General features: G+C 40.1%; 1 pseudogene; it reads right to left on the reverse strand.

Moving 5' to 3' along the window:
* Window positions 1-1,461: 1,461 nt before the first annotated feature.
* Window positions 1,462-21,992, reverse strand: part of LOC126092909 (intraflagellar transport protein 57 homolog) — a 136,143-nt pseudogene continuing 115,612 nt past the window's right edge.

Genomic DNA, 21,992 nt, shown 5'->3' on the forward strand with positions numbered 1-21,992 from the left:
CAACATTGTAAACGAGCTTGATGGTAGGAGGCTCAGCTTCCCACACACAAAATTCCTGGTTGCTTGTCCGAATGCTGCAGGGGAAAAAAAAATCTGAGTGCGCTGAATAGTGCTCTGCTGAAGGTCCTGAATTGTTTGAACCCTGAATTTGAGTGCTGGAGCCAATGATATCTCTGGTGATTGAGAATACACTGCAAGTGAACTAGAACCTGAACAAACACAGGAACACAAGGAATTTGCAGACCAACAATGGCTAGGAAGAGAATGCACATTGGAATACCCCATCAATGGACTGCCCAAACTGTAAAGAAGAGAGAACATTGCCAAGAACTTGCCACTGCTGAGAAATGTGAACACAAAATGCAGAGGAAAGCCTAGCAGAATCAAGACAACCAAACAATTGAACACGGGTACTAAATCCAAGAATTGAACAGCTCATGTCTAGTAACAGCTGGATACACTTGCAGTGTAGTAAGGCTGAACAGCCCTAGTCCAGTCCACACTTGGACACAGGTGCAGTGTAGTAGGATTCAAATACAGAGTGGCACAATACAATAACATGACTTCACTGCCCCCTCAAGAAGAATGAACAGACAAGCAAGGCACTAGGTCATCTCATTATGATTCATTTCGCCCATATCAAAGCCTGGTGGCATACATCTGGCCACCAGATGGCAGCATGACCAAACATCAAAGGCAGCATCACTTCAAGGTCAGCACATGCAGACAATGGACAGAGCCACCTCAAGAAAGTAACTAGTAATCGACATGATATAACCTCAAATCAGAGGGCGCTCATTCAGATTCTGTTTTGATTTGTTTACGTGCTCACTTCACTCAGCTCTTGGGATTCTCAGTACCTAATCAGACTGAGACTGGGAATGTACTTTGACTTTTTATGGAACTTCTCAACTGTGTGCCCATTAAAGTGATTTTGATATTATATGTGTACTTGTTTGTGTGTAGTTACTATTCTTCCTGAAAAGATCTCGGCCGAATTAATAACTGGATTGATATGAGTGAGCACTATCATCATTTAAAGCACAGTCCCAACATGAGCCCAAAGCATGACAGTAACAGCTGAATCAGGTATACCAATGAGTACAGTGGAGTGTAGGACTGGCTCTCAAGTTGCAGCTGAGTTGTTATAAGGAGTGCTGGCATTCATGTGACTTCTTACGGTTGATGCACTGCAGTGGATGTGCAGCGACACACAGTATCTCTCCACTGTGTTGATAATGGGCTATACAGACTGGCGTATCATTGCTAGATTTGTAGAATACTACAATTTCCATCAGTAACTAGTTAAACAGATATACTTCCCCAAATTTTTTTAATACTGATTTATTATACTTTTGTCTTTAGGATTTACATAACGAACCAACAACTTCAATTCTGCTAAAAATTATTTAACTCTTATATACAGCAGTAAAATATTTCAATAATTCCAAGTAAATAGATTTCAGATTCCCATATCATAAGAAGTGACCACTCACGTTGTATCAAGAATTTCGAATATCTTGGAAAACTTTTTACTTGTGCAGTTTGAAAATGCACCACTTAATCTGCTGGTACAACTTTACCCCAGTGTACTAGGCAGGTGTATTCATGTCTTGTTGCAGCTGGCTCTTGTCCCGCAGTCTGGCTTGTAGCAAGCTATTCTCCAAGACTCCAATTCACACATCCATTGATGTTATTTCACTCTTAACCTTGGTAATGGCCTTTTTTATGTTCACCAATGGCACTGAAAAAAATAAACCATCAGAAACAGTATCCAAAAAACAAGTATATTTTGAGTAGCTGAACAGTAATTAATGAAGAAAAGTGCAGATTTACATGAAGAATTAATACTGTAGTCCATATCACTGACAAGCTTTGTAAGTTATTATGTTCTGAATTATTACTTGATTCAGATACTGAAAGTTAGCCCTGGAACAGTGCTTGCTATTCTTTGTTCTATTTTACTATAAGGTCTTCTGTTAGTTCAGTCTAAGCATAAGATGCAAACCTTAGTAGTTGTTTCTTATTAACAGAATGTAGTCACAACTCTGTCAAATATTTTCTATGTGCCCACAAACAACTCCACTGGTAAATGCACAGAATTGATATCTCGTTCACTATGTGAAAGAACAACTTAACAGCACCTAATATTACACAAAACTCAGTTTATCTAATCTCATTGCATTCTGATTTTGCATGTATATTACTAGTTGTAAATTTCCCACAGTTAAAACAAAGAGGGGAACTATTTGCTAATAGCTGTGAAAAAAGATATGTATGGAAACTAGCAATATCCTAAGTCTTATTTACATGCCTATTGACTAATCCGTGCCTCAACTATTTGGTGAATTGTTATCCTTATTTCTTAACTTATTTGTAAAAATACTGGGAAAGATATGACTGCAAAACAATCAATGTGGTATATGGGATGATTAAATGTAATTTCTGGGACATGAAATGTAAAGGTGTTACCCTATGGATTTCAGATTCAAACATCTATGAACCACATAAGTATGGGCAAAAAGATGACAGGATTACATCAAAAGCCTGTATGGCAAAGAGCAATTATCATGGTGTATGGTAGGGGAGGATACAGGTGATGTAGAAGGAATAGGTGATCCAGTAGTGACAAAGCACTGTGGACTGAAATCACACAAGGTAGCAGGATGTGATGACACGCTTTCTAGAGGTACTGAAATCTGTGGAAGTGTAGAAACAAGAAGATTATTTGAGCTGCAGAACAAATACTTATTAAATGGGTCATCAGCCATCAGATTTCCAGAAAAGCATATCATCACATTACCAAAAAATGTAAACATTATCAGAGGACTAGTCAACTAGGCATTCTTGTAAACTCCTAACCAGAATAATATATAAAAGAATAAAACCAAAAAACTGAAGACTTACTAGATTAAAATCAACTTGTATCCGGGAAGGGAAAAGATACCTGAGAAATAATTTTGACATTGTGCTTAGAAACTGAAGGCAAATTAACCGTCGAGTGGTTGCACTGGTTGAATGAGTCAACCAGAATTTGTTATTTTGCTCTGAATTCAAATTACCCATTGTTGCCCATCCAGCAGTTCTACCTATCTTCAAGCTGAACCTCTGTCTGTTAGCTGCATTGCTGATGGACTTGTAGTGACCACACACTGCCAATAAGTGCAGCTTATCTTTGTCTGCACTCTATTTGGTGTACAGAGCCAGTCACGCAATTGGTAATGTCTTTTATGTTAATTATTTACACCACTGTTTTTACAGGTTTATGCTTTCTTTTTATTTATATTTTTGGGCCCTTTCCAACAAAGGGTTGTCAGAGGTGCAAACTGAAAGGGTTTTAAATGAAGTTTCCAATGACAGCAAATATTCTGAATTTGAGTGGTCTGTCAGGGAGGTAGAACAACTACTAATTAGCAAACACAACAGTGTATCAGAAACAGAAGCAGGTTTTTAGAGGGAAATGGAGATATACATTTCAAAGAAGACAAAGTGCAATGTCTTGTACAAGGAGGAGGAAAGAAGAAGAAGAAGAAGAAGGAGAGGAAGATGGTGACAAAAATTATGATTTTATTTGTGTGTTTTTTGTTCACAAAGAGAGTAAAAATGCCCTCGAAAAATATAATAAATATTCTTCCTAGAAGTGACAGCATTCAACAATACTGCTATTTAGGACATGATTGAGTCACTTGTGGAAAACACTGATTCGCATATTAGAAACCTGATATCACAAAACAACTATTCTAGACTGAGGGATGTAAAGAAAAGTTCTAGGGAAGAGGTACATGTTCCATTGGAATCCTTATTTTGACTGGCTTGAAGGGCAGAAGTAAAAGAAATGTTGAGGAACTTTGGAGTAATGATGAAAATGGTACGATGATTCTCATACATTATATATTGTATAGACAGTTTTTATTTCTCCTCTTAAGTGTGTGATTTGATTATAAATTAGTTGAAAAGAGCACAAAGGTGTTAAAAGCATACATTAGCAGCAGCCACATGATATTTTGATTATTTTGTCACAGACTACATGGAAACCTATAGTTGGGGAGAGTTAGTAACCATAGATGAGATGCTGACACCCGTACATTCGTTCAATATATACCCAACAAACCAGCCATGTATGGCTTGAAATTCTTTGCTATTTTTGATGGCATAACATTTTTTACAGCAACAATTGAGCTATATTTTAGAATACAACAACATGGCCCTTAAAAGGTGTTAAATAAAGCATGTGACATTGTGTATCAACTGGCAGAAACTTTGAATGGCGCCAATTGGAATCTTACTTTTGATAATCGGTATACCACATATCCATTGATAGTTTCACTTTTGCAGAAACACATCATTTGCTTTGGAACTCAGAAGAAAAATAAAATGGAAATTACTGTCATTGAAATCCAGGAATATTGGATCTTCACTGTTCAGATACCAGAAAGATTTCACAATGGTGACATATGTGCGCCACCCCCCCTCCCCCTCAAAAAAAAAGTGTTGTTCTGCTTAGCACCATGCACAGTAAAGGCACAAAGGAAGGAGTTGACACAGTTCACCCGATGTGCAGTAAATACTCTGTGGCTTGAATAACATGACCATATGGTTTGCTTTACTAAATATCACTAGGATCAATGCCCAAATATTGTATCAGTCCAATGCAGAAATCACAAGAAAACCAAGGAGAATAGTTTTGAAACAGTTGACTCAACAACTTATGAAAGCTCATTTAGTTACAAGATACTAGATTCTGATGCTTCCAAATGATACAAAAGTGTTGTGGCATTTTATAAATTCAAAGAATCTTGAGAACCGGAAGAGCCTCCAAACAAAAAGAACAGTCACTGCATTCTGAGTGGCAGAGAAAAGAATATTGTTACCACAATTCGTTGCAGTTAGTGTAAGATGTTTGTATTCAAAAAGCATTCTTCCACTGTCTATGAAAAGTGTACATCTAACACTGTGAAGGAGCTGGAGGAACAGGATGAGTAAACTCTGTTTTTACATAATACCAATATCACAATTTGTAATAAAAAGCTGAGAATATAATACACTAGGTACTGGAGTATCGTGTGCTGAGAAGTAAATACAGGCCAAGTTGATACATCATTTGTGTGTGTGTTAAAAATTTATTGTTAAATAAAAGATTAGGATACTTTAATTAGATTTTGTAGCTACATATTTTGAACAAATATTAAAATATATATTTATATAATGTATAAAAAAGTAAATTAAAATTTAATTTTTCAATACCAAGGATATTAAGTCAGTTTTTTTCAATCCTCCAAAAAACACAATGACTGGTTGACAAGTCAGTCATATGACCACTGTTGTTACAAAAACTGACGCAACCGCTTGAGTGTTAAAGAAAAATCAGAATACCTCCAAAGCAATTTTGGACCATAAAAAGACAGTTCTTTATCCTGAGAAGACTGATGCTAAGATACAGACAGATGAATAATCTGCTATACCTACAAAAGAGACGAGAGAGAGAGAGAGAGAGAGAGAGAGAGAGAGAGAGAGAGAGAGAGAGAGATAGAAGTGATAGGTCATAAAAGATAAGTTCATGTTATTCTCTTTACATCTGGATACATTTTGGCATAATTCAAGGAGGTTAAAATATAGGGAATTCCCTTAAGCTGAAAAAGTGAAGCCAGCCTCTGCAATATTAGTGAGTCTTAATGAAGTATTCATATTGCAGCACTGCTCTTCGATTTCACTTAAAACAGGAATAACAAAGTTGGTTGTTTTGCCACAATGTACATTGTGCTCAAAAAGTAAGAACTGGCATTAAAATATTGTAATTTTAAACTGTCTGAGGATGAGTATTCATCCAGTAAAGTGAGTTGTTTCGAAGTACATTCTCAGAACTGACTGGCAATTCAAAGCATTCACACACAGGTATTTATGAGAGAAGCATGTTTCTAAGACTTACCAAGATGGTGGACAAGCTTCACCTGATGCCATCTCCCCTTTACTCAAACCACCTTGGCCTAATTGTCAAGGAACTGTCATGAGTCACAGAAATTCCATATGCTACTGGATGTCACTGTCTATGACAGAGGAGCCTTATCAACAATACTGATTCCATTAGCCAGCTTATTTCTCTGTACTATCTTCAGCATAAAGCAAAAGTTTCCATTCACCACTACGGATGTAGCCACCAATTAAAGTTGTATACTCTTATGTCAATGTCTTCTTTGTTGACAGTATCACAAAAGACAGGTGCAAGGAATACGATTTTCAATTTGTCAGACATAACTAAATGTTTGTTTATGAGGCCTTACTCAGTAACAGCAAATCTGTACAATATTTATTGTAGTGACAGTGCTCCGTGCAACATTCTGAAACCATAAATACCGACTGACCAACGTAAGTGCTACTGCATTCACAAGGAATTTAATAAATTCTGGGAACATTGAGTCCAAAGCCATTTTTATTGGGTGCCGCATTTCTTTGATATTCTTGGAAAGTTGGCAAATGGATTGAAGACATTGTCTGCCCAGGACCCTGCCTATTTTCTTTGTTGTAGCTCTGAAGAATGGATGAAGTGCTGTAGACTGATTATCTTATGATTGTTGAATATCTCTATGATGTTTTATCTGTTAGAAATGGCTTACTGAATATCTGAATCACTATAAATATTCTGACGGAACATCTGATTAAAATATCTGATCTCAAAATCCAGGTGGTCCTCATCAGAGACAGACTTAACTCCATGCAACAGCATAGTTAAAACTATTTATGTATAGCATTCTGAAAAACTACCCTCCTGGGTGTCTATCAGATCATACAATACATTAATTACACTGAAAATTCTCTACATGATGGAACTTTTTTTAAATAAAAATCTTAACTCTAATATTGCAACAATTAAGATATTAATTTACACAATATAACTTAACAAAAAACCTATATAAACAAAATTAGTTGCCGAAGGTATTAAAGACTATCATTTGATAATGGCTAAACCAATTTGGCTCATTTTTTGTTGCTGTGTCCGTAATTGTCAGGACAAGGTTTGTATGAAAGAAAATTTTTGGAAAATTCACTGGAAGAATCAGAAATCTGGATGGTATTCTAGTATGAAAATCTCAATGAAGAAAATGTGATGGCCAATTTGACAGTTCTGCTCTCATGTCTTCCTAACAATAAATATAAAAATAAATTGACTTTCAGTTTGACAGTTCTGCTCTCACATCGTTTCATAACAACAACAAATTCCGCACTGAATATTGATTTTTGCAATAAACAACTGAAAGCAATATTTCATTGTGTTATCAGTGGTGGTCTTATCTTTCGTGTGTTTCAAAGACTGATTTGACATCAGTTCATGGTAATTTGTTGTGTTGCAAAGATTCAATTGATTTCAGTTTGTGGTTTATCACTCTGGAAAAAATGCCACCATTGAACAGGGAGGTGTCAAAATACCAGTCAGTGTACATGCAACACAAGCAAACTACATGATCATCGAGTCAATGAGACTCATGAAGAGCTTAGACAGTGTCTGGAGGCAAGTCAAATAAGAATTTCTCAAGCAGGACCCATTATGACTCTGGAACAACAAATTCCGATTTATTTCATTTCATTTCATTTCAATAAATTCATGATCTTACTGAAATTGTTTTGTTTCAGTTCACACAAATTCAAGGAAAGATTTGGAAAGGTCTGGAGGTAAGTCAAATAAGAATTTCTCAAGCATGACCCATTATGACTCTGGAACAAAAAATTCCAATTTATTTCATTTCATTTCAATAAATTCATGATCTTACTGAAATTGTTTTGTTTCAGTTCACACAAATTCAAGGAAAGATTTGGTTGATGAATCGATATGCCAACGATGCAAAATCGACGTGAGCAATGTGTCAGTCAACCTAGTCACGCACCAGGTTGAAGAGGTAGCTGACTGACTGATTGAGAGACAGACAACACACAACCTAAACTGTGGAGATGCAGACATGTTATATAATAAACACTTTCTGCTAAACTGGCTGCAAGAAAGAACACACTGAGCTGTGCTGTGAAAATGTGTGGTTTTGTTTTCCTTTTTGCAGTCATTTTTAAGAGAAAACAGGAAAATTTGTGTTTATGGCTAACTTTATAATCCTGCCTGTTCATAGATGATAACCATGTTAACCATGTGAAAGACTGGCATTAAAGCTACTATCTTCAGGGATCCTGTAGATGGAAAGGTCTCTCTCATACCCTATGATCCCAACCTATTTACCCATGCATTCTGACTTCTACTCTGAATCAAGGTTCCATTTGCAATAACAATAAATAAGGTCAGCGTTTGCAATAACAATAAATAAAGTTAGAGAGAGGGGGAGGAGGAGACAGAGAGAGCAGGGGAGAGAAAATGTATATAATAAGGGAAAAGAAGTATATGGACAGAGAAACGAGGAAGGAGAAGATGGATAGTAGGGAGAGTGTGGGATTAGAGGTTTACAGGGAGCAGGGGAAAATGATGAACAGAGACGGGGGGGGGGGGGGGGGGGGGGGGAGATGGTTAAAGGACAGGGATAGAGAGAGGGGGGGAATAGGAGATTAAGACATATATTCAATTCTCACATATATTTAGCAGTTGCAAAGTGTTGCGGGGTTCGTTCGTGTGTATGGAAATCATAATATATTGCAATGAATATTAAATGAAAATAAGTAAATGAAACAAAAAATTAATGTATTAAGCTGCCTCTGAAGTGTATTTGTTGCCCTTGAGTGATTGCTACCTGGGTATGTTTCCAAGTTTTTCCTGCACTGAGTGGGTAAATAACCCACACTTATAGCCACCTGTGCATTTCCTGGAGATATTAGCCTTATATTGACTATTTGTATTCCATAGCATACGTAACCCTTTAGTTTGTATGCAGCTCAGCCAACACACCTCGGTATGGATTTCATAAATACTGTATTTAATTTATTTGATTCTACTTAACCAACACTGAATATTTCATACTGTAATTTTAATTAATCGTCGAGATATTAAGCAACTTGGAAAAACATATCAGTCTTCACAATACTTTGTAGATGAACAGACCAAACCAGTATGAGTTGATAATGTATTTACATTAAACTATATTGCAATTACATATACTACTATACAACAGACACAACAATTCACTGATCACACAGTGTTTTTTTTATGCTACTTGTGAAATTACATTAAAGCGGTTACTTGTTGTGGTCACTGCCATTTATGTTTCATATCAAGACAATCATTCCCTCACCATCAGCACTACTGAGATCAGCAACAAAAACCATTAAGATATAAATGTATTGGGGCATGAATATAAAAATATTCTAGATCCTTAAAAAACATTTCTGTGAGATATATGGGTATTTACTTTAGACAATATTCTTGCAACTTGCTTCTGCTGAATACATATTTAGTGTACTGAAGAATAATATGCATAATAGGCTAAGACTTTTTGTCTTTAGGACAACACAGTGAGACATGTAGATGCTGAACTGCCCTTCTTGATTAATTTCTGATCTGAGCTGCTTGATTATTTTAACTGCGCGTTGACTCTATTTTCACTTGTTATCCAATTGGAACCCAAGGAATTTTATACAGGTTGTTTGATTTAATGTATGATATTTACTGCCTACTTACAATGCTACCAAGCAGCAATTTTTGAACCGCCACTTACAGTCATTGGAAGGTAATTTACATAGGTTAAGAACAGGAGTGTGCCCAGTACTGATCCTTGTGGGATATCCACATGTTATATTCCTTCCATTCTTAGTTTAGTTTCATGACTGTGATGTGTAAGCTAACAATGGACCCTTCTGCTTCACATCCACACAAAGGGGATGCCATTAATGCCATAACACTGTCTGTCAAGCAGAATTTTGTGATCTGAACAATCAAAGGTTTGTGCAGGGTCACAAAACCAACAGGATCATTTTTCTTGTTTAGCTCTGCCAGGATTTTATTTGTTAGGTCTCGTACTCTGTTCTATGAAAGCTAAACTGAGAGGCAGTTAACAATTTCTTCTCAGTTAAATGAGTCAGTATTCTGTCACAAGCTACTTTTTAAAATTCTTCCAGGAAGACTGGAAGCTGAGAAACAGGTCTGCCATTAGAGGTGGTCTGCCTATCTCCAGTTTTAAACATAAGTTTTACCACAGCATATTGAAGTCCGCTAGTGTTGTGACAGTGCCACGAGATTTAAAAGTGCCGCTACGTCAGTACGCAAACACGGCGATAGAGGCGCTCCGCAGCTTGGCTGAGCGCGGGAGTGCCACCTGGCTATGAACGGCGCCGGCCGCATGTCACGGCACGGCAGTTGAGTGACAGTCGGTAGCCTGAAACCCACTATTGTTTTTACGTTTGTATATCCACGCAATTTATTAGTGAATTAAAGGTTATAACACTTTTTGAAGACGAGGTCGGATATTTTTTTTTTTTTTTTTCCAGCGTTGGAGTATTATGCGTTTGTGTCTGGGCAGACATGGAACAGCTTCTGCAAGCGCTCATTGAACTACAAACACAGCTGACGGCTGCTATTCAGGCGTTGTCGACGTCGCTTACTCATCGTCTGTCATCCTCTTCTCCGCCTCCGTTCCCTCCTTACGACGAAGCCGCTGAAGACTGGGAGGATTATGAGAAGCGTTTGCGACAACACTTCTTGGCTTTCGGCGTTGTCGACGCTCCGATGTGTAAGTCGTTATTTCTATCTTGGATTTCCCCACGGATCTATCAGCTGCTATCTCAGTTAGCCCCTCTGCGGGAACCTGCCTCTCTGTCCTTCCAAGAAATGTGTGACTTATTGTCTAACTATTACCGAAAAAACAACCACGTCGTTGCCACCCGCGTGGCGTTCTACCGGTGTCAGAAACAGCCCCATCAATCTTACCGGGCTTGGGCGGCGGAACTTCACGGTCTGAGTAGGAAATGTCAGTTTGTCACGGACACTCATCATGAGTCTTATGCTGATTCAATGGTTCGGGATGCTATTCTATGGCTTGCTCCTGATAAAGAAGTTCGGCAACGTGCCCTACAACTGCCAAACCCGTCATTGTCGGAAGTTCTAAGCATCGCTCAATCCTCTGAAGTGTCTCACGCTGCTGGCACGCAAATAGACGCGTGGTGTGATTAGGCGCTGTACAGTCAACTTTTGACATGGACAATTTGCCTGTTTCCCAGGAGAACGAAGATGTGGCGGCGGTTCACTCGCGTAAACAACGTCGCGTTGGGCCGCAACGCTCGCAGCGAAAACAGCAACCACAGAAACAGATTCGTTCCGCCCTTCCTTCTTGTCCACGTTGTTTCGTACAGCATGACAGGGCCGTGTGTCCAAAACGTTGGGCCACGTGTAATTCATGTAGGAAAAAAGGCCACATTGCTTCTGTGTGTCAGTCCCCTAAAGTTCCTGTCGACGAGGACGAGGCATCGGACATGGATGTTAACTGTGTGCTTTCTCAAACAAATAAGTTATTTGTCACTGTTCGTGTTCTGGATAAAGACATTCGCATGCAAGTGGACACTGGCTCTGAAGTAACTCTCATTAATTCTCGCACGTATTTGGAGTTGGGCTCCCCTACCTTGCCTCCAGTTACGCGAAATCTGAGAACTTATAATAAACATAAAATTCCTATCGTTGGCCAGTTTGATGCTTCCACTGCCTACAAGTCTGTTGTTCGGCCCCTCACGTTTTATGTGGTGGATCATGCGGGCACTGAAAAACTGTTCGGTTATGATGCTTTCCTGTTGTTTCGGTTCTCCATTGATAATGATGTGCACCTCATATCTGCGGATATTCCGTATCAACAGCTGGATGGATTGTGGTCTGAATTCTCGTCCGTGTTCTCTGCTGGTCTGGGTCGTGCCAAGGATTTTGAAGCCCACATTACTCTTAAACCTACAGCTCGCCCTAAGTTTTTCTGGGCACGCCCTATTCCAATTGCGTTGCGTGCACCTGTCAAGGCTGAGATAGACAGGTTAACAGCTTCCGGGATTCTCCTTCCTGTTACCTCCAGCGAATGGGCATCGCCAATCGTGGTGGTTTCTAAACCAAACGGGAGTCTGCGATTGTGTGGCGATTTTAAAGCCACTGTCAATGCTCAGAGTCTCATTGACACTTATCCTCTTCCCCGTCCTGAGGAGTTATTTACCAAGCTCGCTGGGGGCCAGTTCTTTTCCAAACTTGACTAATCGGAGGCGTACCATCAGTTGCCGTTGGATGCTTCTTCCAAGGAATTTCTCGTCCTCAACACTCCTTGTGGGTTGTATCAGTACCAGCGGTTACCATTTGGTGTCGCTAGCGCGCCGGCCATTTTTCAGCGGTTTTTGGAACAGCTCACGGCTTCCGTTCCTGGCTGCATCAACTACCTGGATGACATTGTTGTCACGGGGGCCTCCACTGAGGAGCACCTTCGCAATTTGCATTCATTATTTAGGGTTCTGCATTCGGCTGGGTTGAAGTGCAATCTGGACAAGTCACAGTTCTTCCAACCCTCCATTGTGTATCTTGGTTTCCACTTGTCCCGTGAGGGTATACGTCCTCTACGTCAGCACGTTGCGGCCATTAGCGCTCTCCCCCGGCCGTCTACGGTCAAAGAACTTCAGGCGTTTCTAGGCAAGATTGCTTATTATCACAAATTCATTCCATCCGCGGCGGCGGTGGCTCATCCTCTGCATCAGCTGTTACGCAAAAACGTTTCTTTCTGTTGGTCCGACGAGTGTGAGCAGGCTTTTGTCCGCCTGAAGGCTCATTTGCAGTCGGCGCCTTGTCTTACCACATTCCGTCCGGGTCAGCACTTGGTTCTGGCGACTGACGCGTCACAGTATGGCCTAGGGGCTGTTCTCGCCCATCGGTATGAGGATGGGTCGGAAAGACCCATCGCCTATGCTTCCAAGACCCTCAACGATGCGCAACAGCGTTACTCTCAAATCGAAAAGGAGGCGCTCGCTATCATTTATGCTCTAAAACAGTTCAGCGTGTTTTTGTATGGTTCAAAGTTTCACCTCATCACCGACCACAAGCCGCTGGTCTCTCTGTTCAGCCCCTCGGCGTCGCTTCCGGATAAGGCAGCTCACCACCTGCAACGTTGGGCCTTATACTTGTCTCGTTTTCACTATGGGATTCACTATCGCCCCACAGCCCAGCACGCCAACGCTGACACGTTGTCGCGTTTGCCGATGGGCCCCGACCCGGTTTTCGATCGAGATGAATTACTCTGTTTCCACATTGATGAGGAAGAACGTCGTGCGGTCGAGGGTTTTCCGCTTACAGGTTCGCAGGTCGCGTCGGCTACTGCGCGGGACGCGGTCCTGCGTCAGATGATCGGTTTTGTTCAACGAGGTTGGCCGGACAGGACCAAGGGCCGGGCATCGGATCCCCTACGCAACTAACATGCCTTGGGCCTTCGTCTGTCTGTTCGTGTGGGTGTTGTTCTTCTGGCCATGGATGGCGCATCTCCACGGGTCGTGGTGCCAGCTTCTCTTCGCAAAGATGTTCTCTAACTATTGCATGAAGGCCATTGGGGGATTTCTCGAACTAAGTCCCTGGCCCGCAGGATGTTTATTGGCCCGGTATTGATTCAGACATCTCCCACATGGTCGCTGCGTGTGGTCAGTGTGCTCAACAACTGGCTGCGCCCCGTACAATGCCCTCCCCGTGGCCTGATCCGGTGCAGCCATGGAAATGGGTGCACGCTGACTTTGCCGGCCCCTTCCTCGGCACTTATTGGCTACTGTTGATTGACGCCTTCTCGAAGTTTCCGTTTGTGGTTCACTGTCCGTCGCCCACCACTGCGGCGACGACGCTGGCTTTGTCCAAAATCTTTGCGCTAGAAGGTCTTCCATCCATGATTGTCACGGACAACGGCCCTCAGTTCTCTTCACAGGCCTTCCGTGATTTTTGTACTGGACAAGGGATTCATCATGTTACAGCACAGCCCTTCCACCCCCAATCAAATGGGGAGGTCGAGCGCCTTGTCCGCACTTTCAAAAGCCAGATAAAAAAATTCCTTACTGATTTTTCTACCGATGATGCTCTGTTGCAATTTCTGAGTTCTTATCGCTTCACGCCTCTGGGTGATCGCAGCCCTGCTGAACTCTTGCATGGCCGCCAACCGCGCACTCTACTGCACCTGCTGCATCCTGTCAGGCCTAGTACTGCGTCCCCTTGTGTGGGAAAATACTCAGTGGGCGCCGACGTGCGGGCACGAGGGTATGGATCTCGCCCTAAATGGATTCCAGGGGTGGTCAAGGCTTTTTGCGGCTGCCGGCTTTGTGAAATACGTACGGACGACGGCATGGTTGTTCGCCATTACGACCAGATGCGCCCACGAGTGGTGGCCACGCCGGTGCCACCGCTCCTTCTTTCGCCTCCACCAGCCCAAGAGGCCAGTCCTGTCGCTGCGGCCGATCTACCGTGCATGTCCCTGCAGCCAACGTCGCTGCCGTTTCTGAGTACGCCGGAACCGGCACTAGACGCGACGCCGCCTTCTCCGGGACCCATCTCGCTGGAGCACACCCCCAGGTCCACGACACCTATGGATGCTGCTCCGGAGTTTTCACCAATCATCTCATCCAGGAGGCACATTCCACGCACAAGCTTCCGTCCTGGACATTTTCGACCATATTCTCGTGTTTCTCCGCGGGATCTTCTCGGGGTCTCCCAAGAGGCCATGGATGTGTCCGCACTGTCCGTGTCTCCAAGGAAGTGAGTGTCTTCTTTTTTTCAAGGGGGGAAAAGTGTTGTGACAGTGCCACGAGATTTAAAAGTGCCGCTACGTCAGTACGCAAACACGGCGATAGAGGCTCTCCGCAGCTCGGCTGAGCGCGGGAGCGCCACCTAGCTATGAACAGCGCCGGCCGCATGTCACGGCACGGCAGTTGAGTGACAGATACGGAGTTGGTAGCATGAAACCCACTATTGTTTTTACGTTTGTATATCCACGCAATTTATTATTGAATTAAAGGTTATAACAGCTAGGAAATATGCCCTGAGTCATTAATTGATAACAAAGATAGTTTAAAGGTAATCCTATCAAGTCAGCATCAGATTTTAACACATTCTGACACAAACACCACCATAATCAGTGGAATTATTGCTTTTTAGGGTCTGGTTCATTGGAATCTCTTTTGGGGTTTTTTGAACTAATATGTCTTGGCAGCACATGCAGTGTCTGCAAAAGTAGACCTAATTCATCCGTGTTTGACTGTCTCACCAACAACACAGCCCTTCCGCCCAAATGTGAAAGTCTTAGAAAATCTGTCAAAAGAACTGGCACAAAATATGGCTTAAGGATAAACAAAGATGATGATAAAGTGCAGTTGAAAGGAGGATAACTACTCACTCACAATCAAAATTGGGACTGACACAGCAGTGGAAGAAATAAAACAACTTTATATCTGGCAAGAATGTTTACAGAGGATGGCTGAAGTAAATAGGATATCAGAAGTCAATTGCCAATGTGAAGAAAGATTTCTTTAACAAAGAAGCAGTATCTGTACCAGGTGTTGATAGAGTACATGTCCCAAAAGTTTCAAGAATAATTTTTTACATATTTATTGTTTTTTAACATATAAAATCATTCAAAAATTTTCAAAGTACACTGCTTCTGTGTTTATGCATTGGTGCAACTGCTTCACACAATCTGCATAGGCTTTCCCGAACAGGTCATCGGGAACGTTCTTAAGGAACAGGTATCAAAGTCCATTTTAGCCCCTTCGATGACCTCTGTTGGTATCTCTTCAAGCTTCTCTTTATCCTCAAAAGCAAAACGAAGTGTGGTGGTACCAAGTCAGGGCTGTACAGCAGCTGGGGCACATTTCCATTATCATTTCTGGCAAAAAACACTTGCACAATGAGGGCAGTGTAATGCGAAATCTTGTTGTTCCCATTGTCTTTCCTAACACGTCTCACCTTATCCTGCAACTGGGTGAGGACTTGAGTGTAAAACGGACTGTTAACTGTTTGTATTAGAGGCATCTTTGGAGTCAAAAAAGACAATGAGCATTGCCTTGACCTTCCCCTGCCCTCCCCCTTCAGCATCATACTTGAAAATCCATGTCTCATTGCCTGTCACTACTCAACCCAAAAGATTAGGAGCACTTCCACAGTTTTCCAACAACTCATGACACTTCAGCACAGAGATTTCTTTCTTTACATCAGTCAGCACTTTTTGTACCATCTTTACACACAGTTTCCTCTTCCCTAATTTGTTTCTTAAAATGCAATAAATATTCAATCTCAGCATATTGCAACCGTCCGCTATTATCCTTATGCTCAAGTGTTTCTTCCCGTTCAAAGCTTTTCTCACTTTCTCTGCATTTTCAGGCATTTTAGGCGGTGACAGTTGCCCGAAGTGCTCACTGTCATTTTTTTCAGTCCTCCCAGAACTTCTTGTCCACTTGTAAATTCTTGTCTCAGACATAGCTTCCTCCCAGAAAGCTTTCTGAATCAGGCCTACAATCACAGAGCCCAACTGTTTTTAGTTTGACACAAAATTTGATTGCATATCGCTACCTGCTTAACCACTGCATCTCAAATCTTGACATACCACAAAATCACACTATGCACAAAATGTTATCCTCACTCTGTCATTGCCTGGAAGTGGCGGAGCCACATTGCATCTGTTAGCTGAGACCCATCGTCCTAGCCCTTCTGGTTCACTGGAGAATTTTATCCTCAAAACTTTTGATGTGAACCCTTAATAAACTGAGTAAGAAGTTTCTGAAAGTGCATGTCTGGAGCACAGCATTGTGTGAGAATGAAAAATGGGCCCTCTGAATTCCAGAGAAGAAGAAAGTGGAAGCATTTGAAATGTGGTGTTATTGAAGAATGTCAACAATCAACTGAACAGATAGGTACAAAATGGATAAGCACTACAATGAACAGGTAGGGAAAGATGTCTACAAAAGGCCCTGATTAGAAGAAGGAACAGGTTAGGGGGATGCCTACTATGGCATCAAGGAACAGTAAACTAGGCTCTGGAAGAAGCACTAGAGGGGTAAAACAGCAGGGACAGGTAAAGCCTAGAATGAAACAGCAGAATATAGAGGATGTTGGTTGTAACAGACACACAAAGTTGAAAACATTATCAAATGATACACGAATATGGGGGACAGCACTATATCAGTTTATAATGACTACATTTTCTCACAATATTTTAACAGTTTCTTTTCTCATGAAAACATATGTAATAAACACATAATTATTGAAAAAATGCTTGGAGCTTACTGCCATCTGTCATGCTGGAACTTTGTTTTTCCATTTCCCGTTTCACAGCATCAAGTTCTTCCGGAAGCTGAGATAATATTTTAGTACGCTCTGCAACCCTGGTACTCATTTCACGATAGGATGTGCTCAAACGAGAATGCTCATCCTGTAAGATTAGAGATGTTACACAAGTGAATATTTAAAACACAAACAACAATGAGAAAACCTAGAAGAAAGGAAACTTGACTCTGTGAGAGAAATCACACTACTAAAATAATAACAAAAAGTTCTGTCCTTTTCTTCATAGTATTACAGTTTTGCTTTCCATTCATCCATTCATTGACACACTGACTTCCATTGATTCCATTATGAAGGAGAGCCATAAGGAGTATGGAATGAACAAACACACATTAACAGGAGCAAAGAGTCACTCTAGGCAACTTCTGTAAAGTATATCAAAAACAAATTATGAGTAGTGTTAACCTACTTGAAAGAAATGTCTAGCTCAAGCAATCTCTATTCACTATTAAAGTTGCTTTACTGTGACTGAGATTATTTATACCATTAGGCAAATAATAAAATATATCTCTTGGAGCATAACTGAAGAGTAATTAAAATTTTTCTGTCGCTTTGAGGTTACAGAAGCTACAATTTCTGTCAATATAGCTTTGGCTATATTCATAAGAGTGAATGTACCATGAAGAGATTGTTAATGTTTCCGTCTTAAGAGACTTGATTTGATTTGATTTAATCAGGGAGGTACAATAAAAGTTACCTTAGAATTCTGTTTCTTGCACCAAAAATAATTATTATATGGTTATTCTAGTAAAGCCAACCAGACCCTTGGAAGAGTAGTGGGAGATGCTTCATTAAGCCTTTGTTAAACACAGTTTCTTCAGGAATTAATTACCCAAACATTTTGCATCTTTTGCCCTACAACACTTTGTACTGGAAGATTACATATAATGTAGTTTCATCCCTTACACCACATAGTGTGCAGATAGGTGCTTTTTAGGGTTCCACACCTTGGTCTGTAAAAATAATAACGAGAATCCTTGTAGGATATCTTTGTTGTCCATCTATATGTATGTCTGTCTGACTGTTAAGAACTCTTTTTCTCACAAACGGATAGATGTAACAAGTTCAAATTTATGTCACATTTTAAAGTCACTGGTCCTCAGCAGAGTACAAATTCTAAACTTCAAAGTCAATGTAATCAAAAGATACAGCTATTTTTGTTGCATATTTTAATACTCGAAACCTCACTCATCAAAACCAATAATGTACTTCCACTGACCTAGAATCATGAAATTTGGCAAGAAGCAAAATTTCTTGCCAAATTTCAAAGTACAAGTAAAGGAAATAAATCAGAAAATTGTTCAACTGGAACTACATCACATTAAAAATATCTTTTTGCCATTAAAACATATGCTGCATTCATCATCCATCAAAAGCGTAATAGATAAACATTATTGCATGCAAACATAAAATCTAAGTTGTAGTCATGGTTGAGGAAGTACATAAAAATATGCTCACTTCTTTTTGTACGTCTGGCCTTCTCTGAGGAAGTACTACAGATATTTTGACACGGTCTTGAAATTCAAGGGATCTATATCTTTCTAGTATCTACATCAAAAATAGGCAAAAATTGAATTAAGTTTGCACAGAACCCTCAGTGTGCGAATCCTACTTGCACTTTGTCATTTTTTTTTTCTCTGTAACAATCCTTGAAATTAAGGTAAAAGAGATTCTTCTGGCCAAATCCTTCAGTACTACAGAAGAATCTTTATTTAGAATTGTATAAAATATCTAGCGCAAAAGTATTATATAATTACTCATAAGTTCAACTTTATTTTCTGGTAAATGAACATGTAACTGCTCAGCGTGCACCCATATTTTGATGCAGATGATCAGTAAACTGACTCGTTCAACGCCATTTCTATATTTAACTTACTAACCTAGAAAATAACTTTGCAGGTGTTTCCTGAAGTTTCCGTAATCATTCATTAGACTTACCATGAGTTTAATCTGCATTCAGTTCATGCCCAGGCTTGAAGAACTTCTCTTAAAATATGATTTTGGCGTCAGTAATTAGCCATATTTTTGTGTTTGGATCTTACTCCAATATTCTACACGTTGCCCTCTGATAAAGCTACACAGCTCAGATTTTATCATCATCTTAGAGATGTTTAAGACAGGTTCTCGTTCAACAATACTTTTATTGCTTATTATGCTTACCAATTGAAAGGAGAACCTTCTTGTATGCCATAGGGAAGACGAGTATGCACCAGTGCCACGTAACCACAATGGTGAGGGAGAGACAGTGGATACCCATACGGTATCATGGCCATGCCTGCCATGGGCTCATGTAACATAGATAGAACCAGTCACTTATGACTGCACACAGCACAATCCAGACCAGCAACACTTTATATCTGGATCTCACTGTCTACATGTCACCAGATGGTGCACTTAATTCGGTCGAGTATGTTTCGGATACACAGTGGACTCTTAGTAATTTCTCATCTGGTTTTTGGACACGACATTTATTTACATCTACATAAACAATGCGGAAGCCACAGTATGGTGCTCGGCAGAGTGTGCCCTGTACCACCACTAGTCATTTCTTTTCCTGTTCCTCTCGTAGATAGAATGAGCGAAAAACAACTGTCTATACGGCTCCATGTCAGCCCTAATTTCTCCTATCTTATCTTTGTGGTCCTTACATGAAATATATGTTGGCAGCAGTAGGATCGTTCTACAGTCAGCTTCAAATGTCAGTCTCTAAATTTTCTCAATAGTTTTCCCTGAACGTCGCCTTCCTCCACGGATTCCCATTTGAGTTTGTGAAGCATCTTTGTAATACTTGCATGTTGTTTGAACCTACTGGTAACAAATCTAGCAGTCCGCCTCTGGAGTGCTTCAATGTCTTCCTTTAATCTGACTTGGTGCGGACCCTAAGCACTCGAGTAGTACTCAAGAATAAGTTGACCGTTAATGCTGTATCTGAATATTATGGGTTTGATTTTCCTACTTATCCACATTAACTTATATTTGTCTACATTTAGACACTTTCCTGCACACGAAGCATGTTGTGTGAGAAAAGGGCAAGTTGTATTTCACACAAATGATCCTTTCTAAAACTGTGCTGATATGTGCACATAAGTTTTTCAGCTAACTTTGTCTACCAGATCATTTATGCATATAAAAAATAACAGCAGTTCCATCACACTTCCCTGGGCACTCCTAATGATACCCTTGTCTCTGATGAACACTCACCTTCGTGGATAACACACAAGGTTCTGTTACTTAAGAATTCTTTGAACCACTCACATATTTGGGAATCTATCCTGTAGGCTCGTGCCTCGGTTAACATTCTGCACTGTGGCAATGTGTCAAATGCTTTTTAGAAATCTAAAAATACATAATCTGTGCACATTGGCCTTCATCCAGAGTTTGAAGCATATCATGTGAGAAAAGGGCAAGTTGTATTTTACACAAGTGATGCTTTCTAAAACTGTGCTGATTTGTGCACGTAAGTTTTTCAGTCTCTACAAAATTTATTATATTCAAACTTAGAAAATGTTCTAGAATTCTACAGCAAAACCGATGTTAAGGATCTGGGCTTCAGAATATCTCTTATCCTGTCTGAAAGACTGACAGTATGAATATCTAGCAGACTGATACGGTGTGATCATACCCTGTATTGTAGTCGACATAATTGTCTTGAGAGATTCAGCAACTGTATAGATATTTAAGATAATTCTCATTTATTGTTCCATCTCAGTTGCACATTTTTTAATTAGATTACATGTTTCGGTCACTCTGGATCATCTTCAGATCTAATACAAAGTAAAACTAAATATGTACCATCTAATATTTTAAGATAAGTAGAAAAGAAAAGAACTGAATACAAACAGTACCACATATCAGAGGATTGTGTTTTGCAACTGTGGTCAATGTTTTAAATAGGTATATGTTGAAGGCAGGGGGGTGGGGGTAGGGGTGGGGAGGGCAAATAGAGTGCAGTTGGTCATGGGAGGGGTAAGGGAGCAGGGAGGAGATGACGAGGAATTCATAGGTTTAACAAGAGAGGTCATATCCATCTTTTGATTTGTAGCTCCTTGTATTGGCCGTGTTTGCAAATGCCCCCTCCCCCCCCAAAAAGAAAAAAAGAGAAGAAGAAGAAGAAGAAGGTCATGCTAAAACTATACGACATATAATTATGTACACTTTCCCATTGTAGCACTAACAGTGTAGAGCAATGGTAATTAAAATACAAATGGCATTAAAATATGAAATATATAGAATGGAGCGAGGGGGGATTGAAAGCACGCAAAGAAGCAAGGGACGGTGGGGTGGGGTGGGGGGGGGGGGGAGGATGAGGGATAGTGGCAGGCATGCTATGGGCTTAACAAGAGGGGTCTCATACTAAAATCAATGATGTACAAACTGCAAAAGATAATTCATAATATTTAAAGACACTTCTTGCAGTTATAGGTCCTCTCCATAATTCCACTTCCATAATTTTACAATATTTTTTTTTTCACTATTTATACATCCATTGTTCTAGGACAATGATTTTAATTTTTTAATGAAAAAATTATAGAATTTTATTTTTACACTTTCAGAGTAAGAATTTATGACTTTAAACGTTCAGAGTTTCACACTTTGAATGTCTGCTGGTACTAATTCAGTTTTCACTACTTTATTTCCACTTTTATAATCTACTATTTTATCCTCATTTTACATTTTTACACATCCACTCTGGTATCTTAACAGGAGATTTTTTTCATTATTGATTTTTTGCAATTTTAGTATAAGACCC

The sequence above is a fragment of the Schistocerca cancellata genome, chromosome 7 (genome assembly GCF_023864275.1).
Source record: "Schistocerca cancellata isolate TAMUIC-IGC-003103 chromosome 7, iqSchCanc2.1, whole genome shotgun sequence".
Lineage (NCBI taxonomy): Eukaryota > Metazoa > Arthropoda > Insecta > Orthoptera > Acrididae > Schistocerca > Schistocerca cancellata.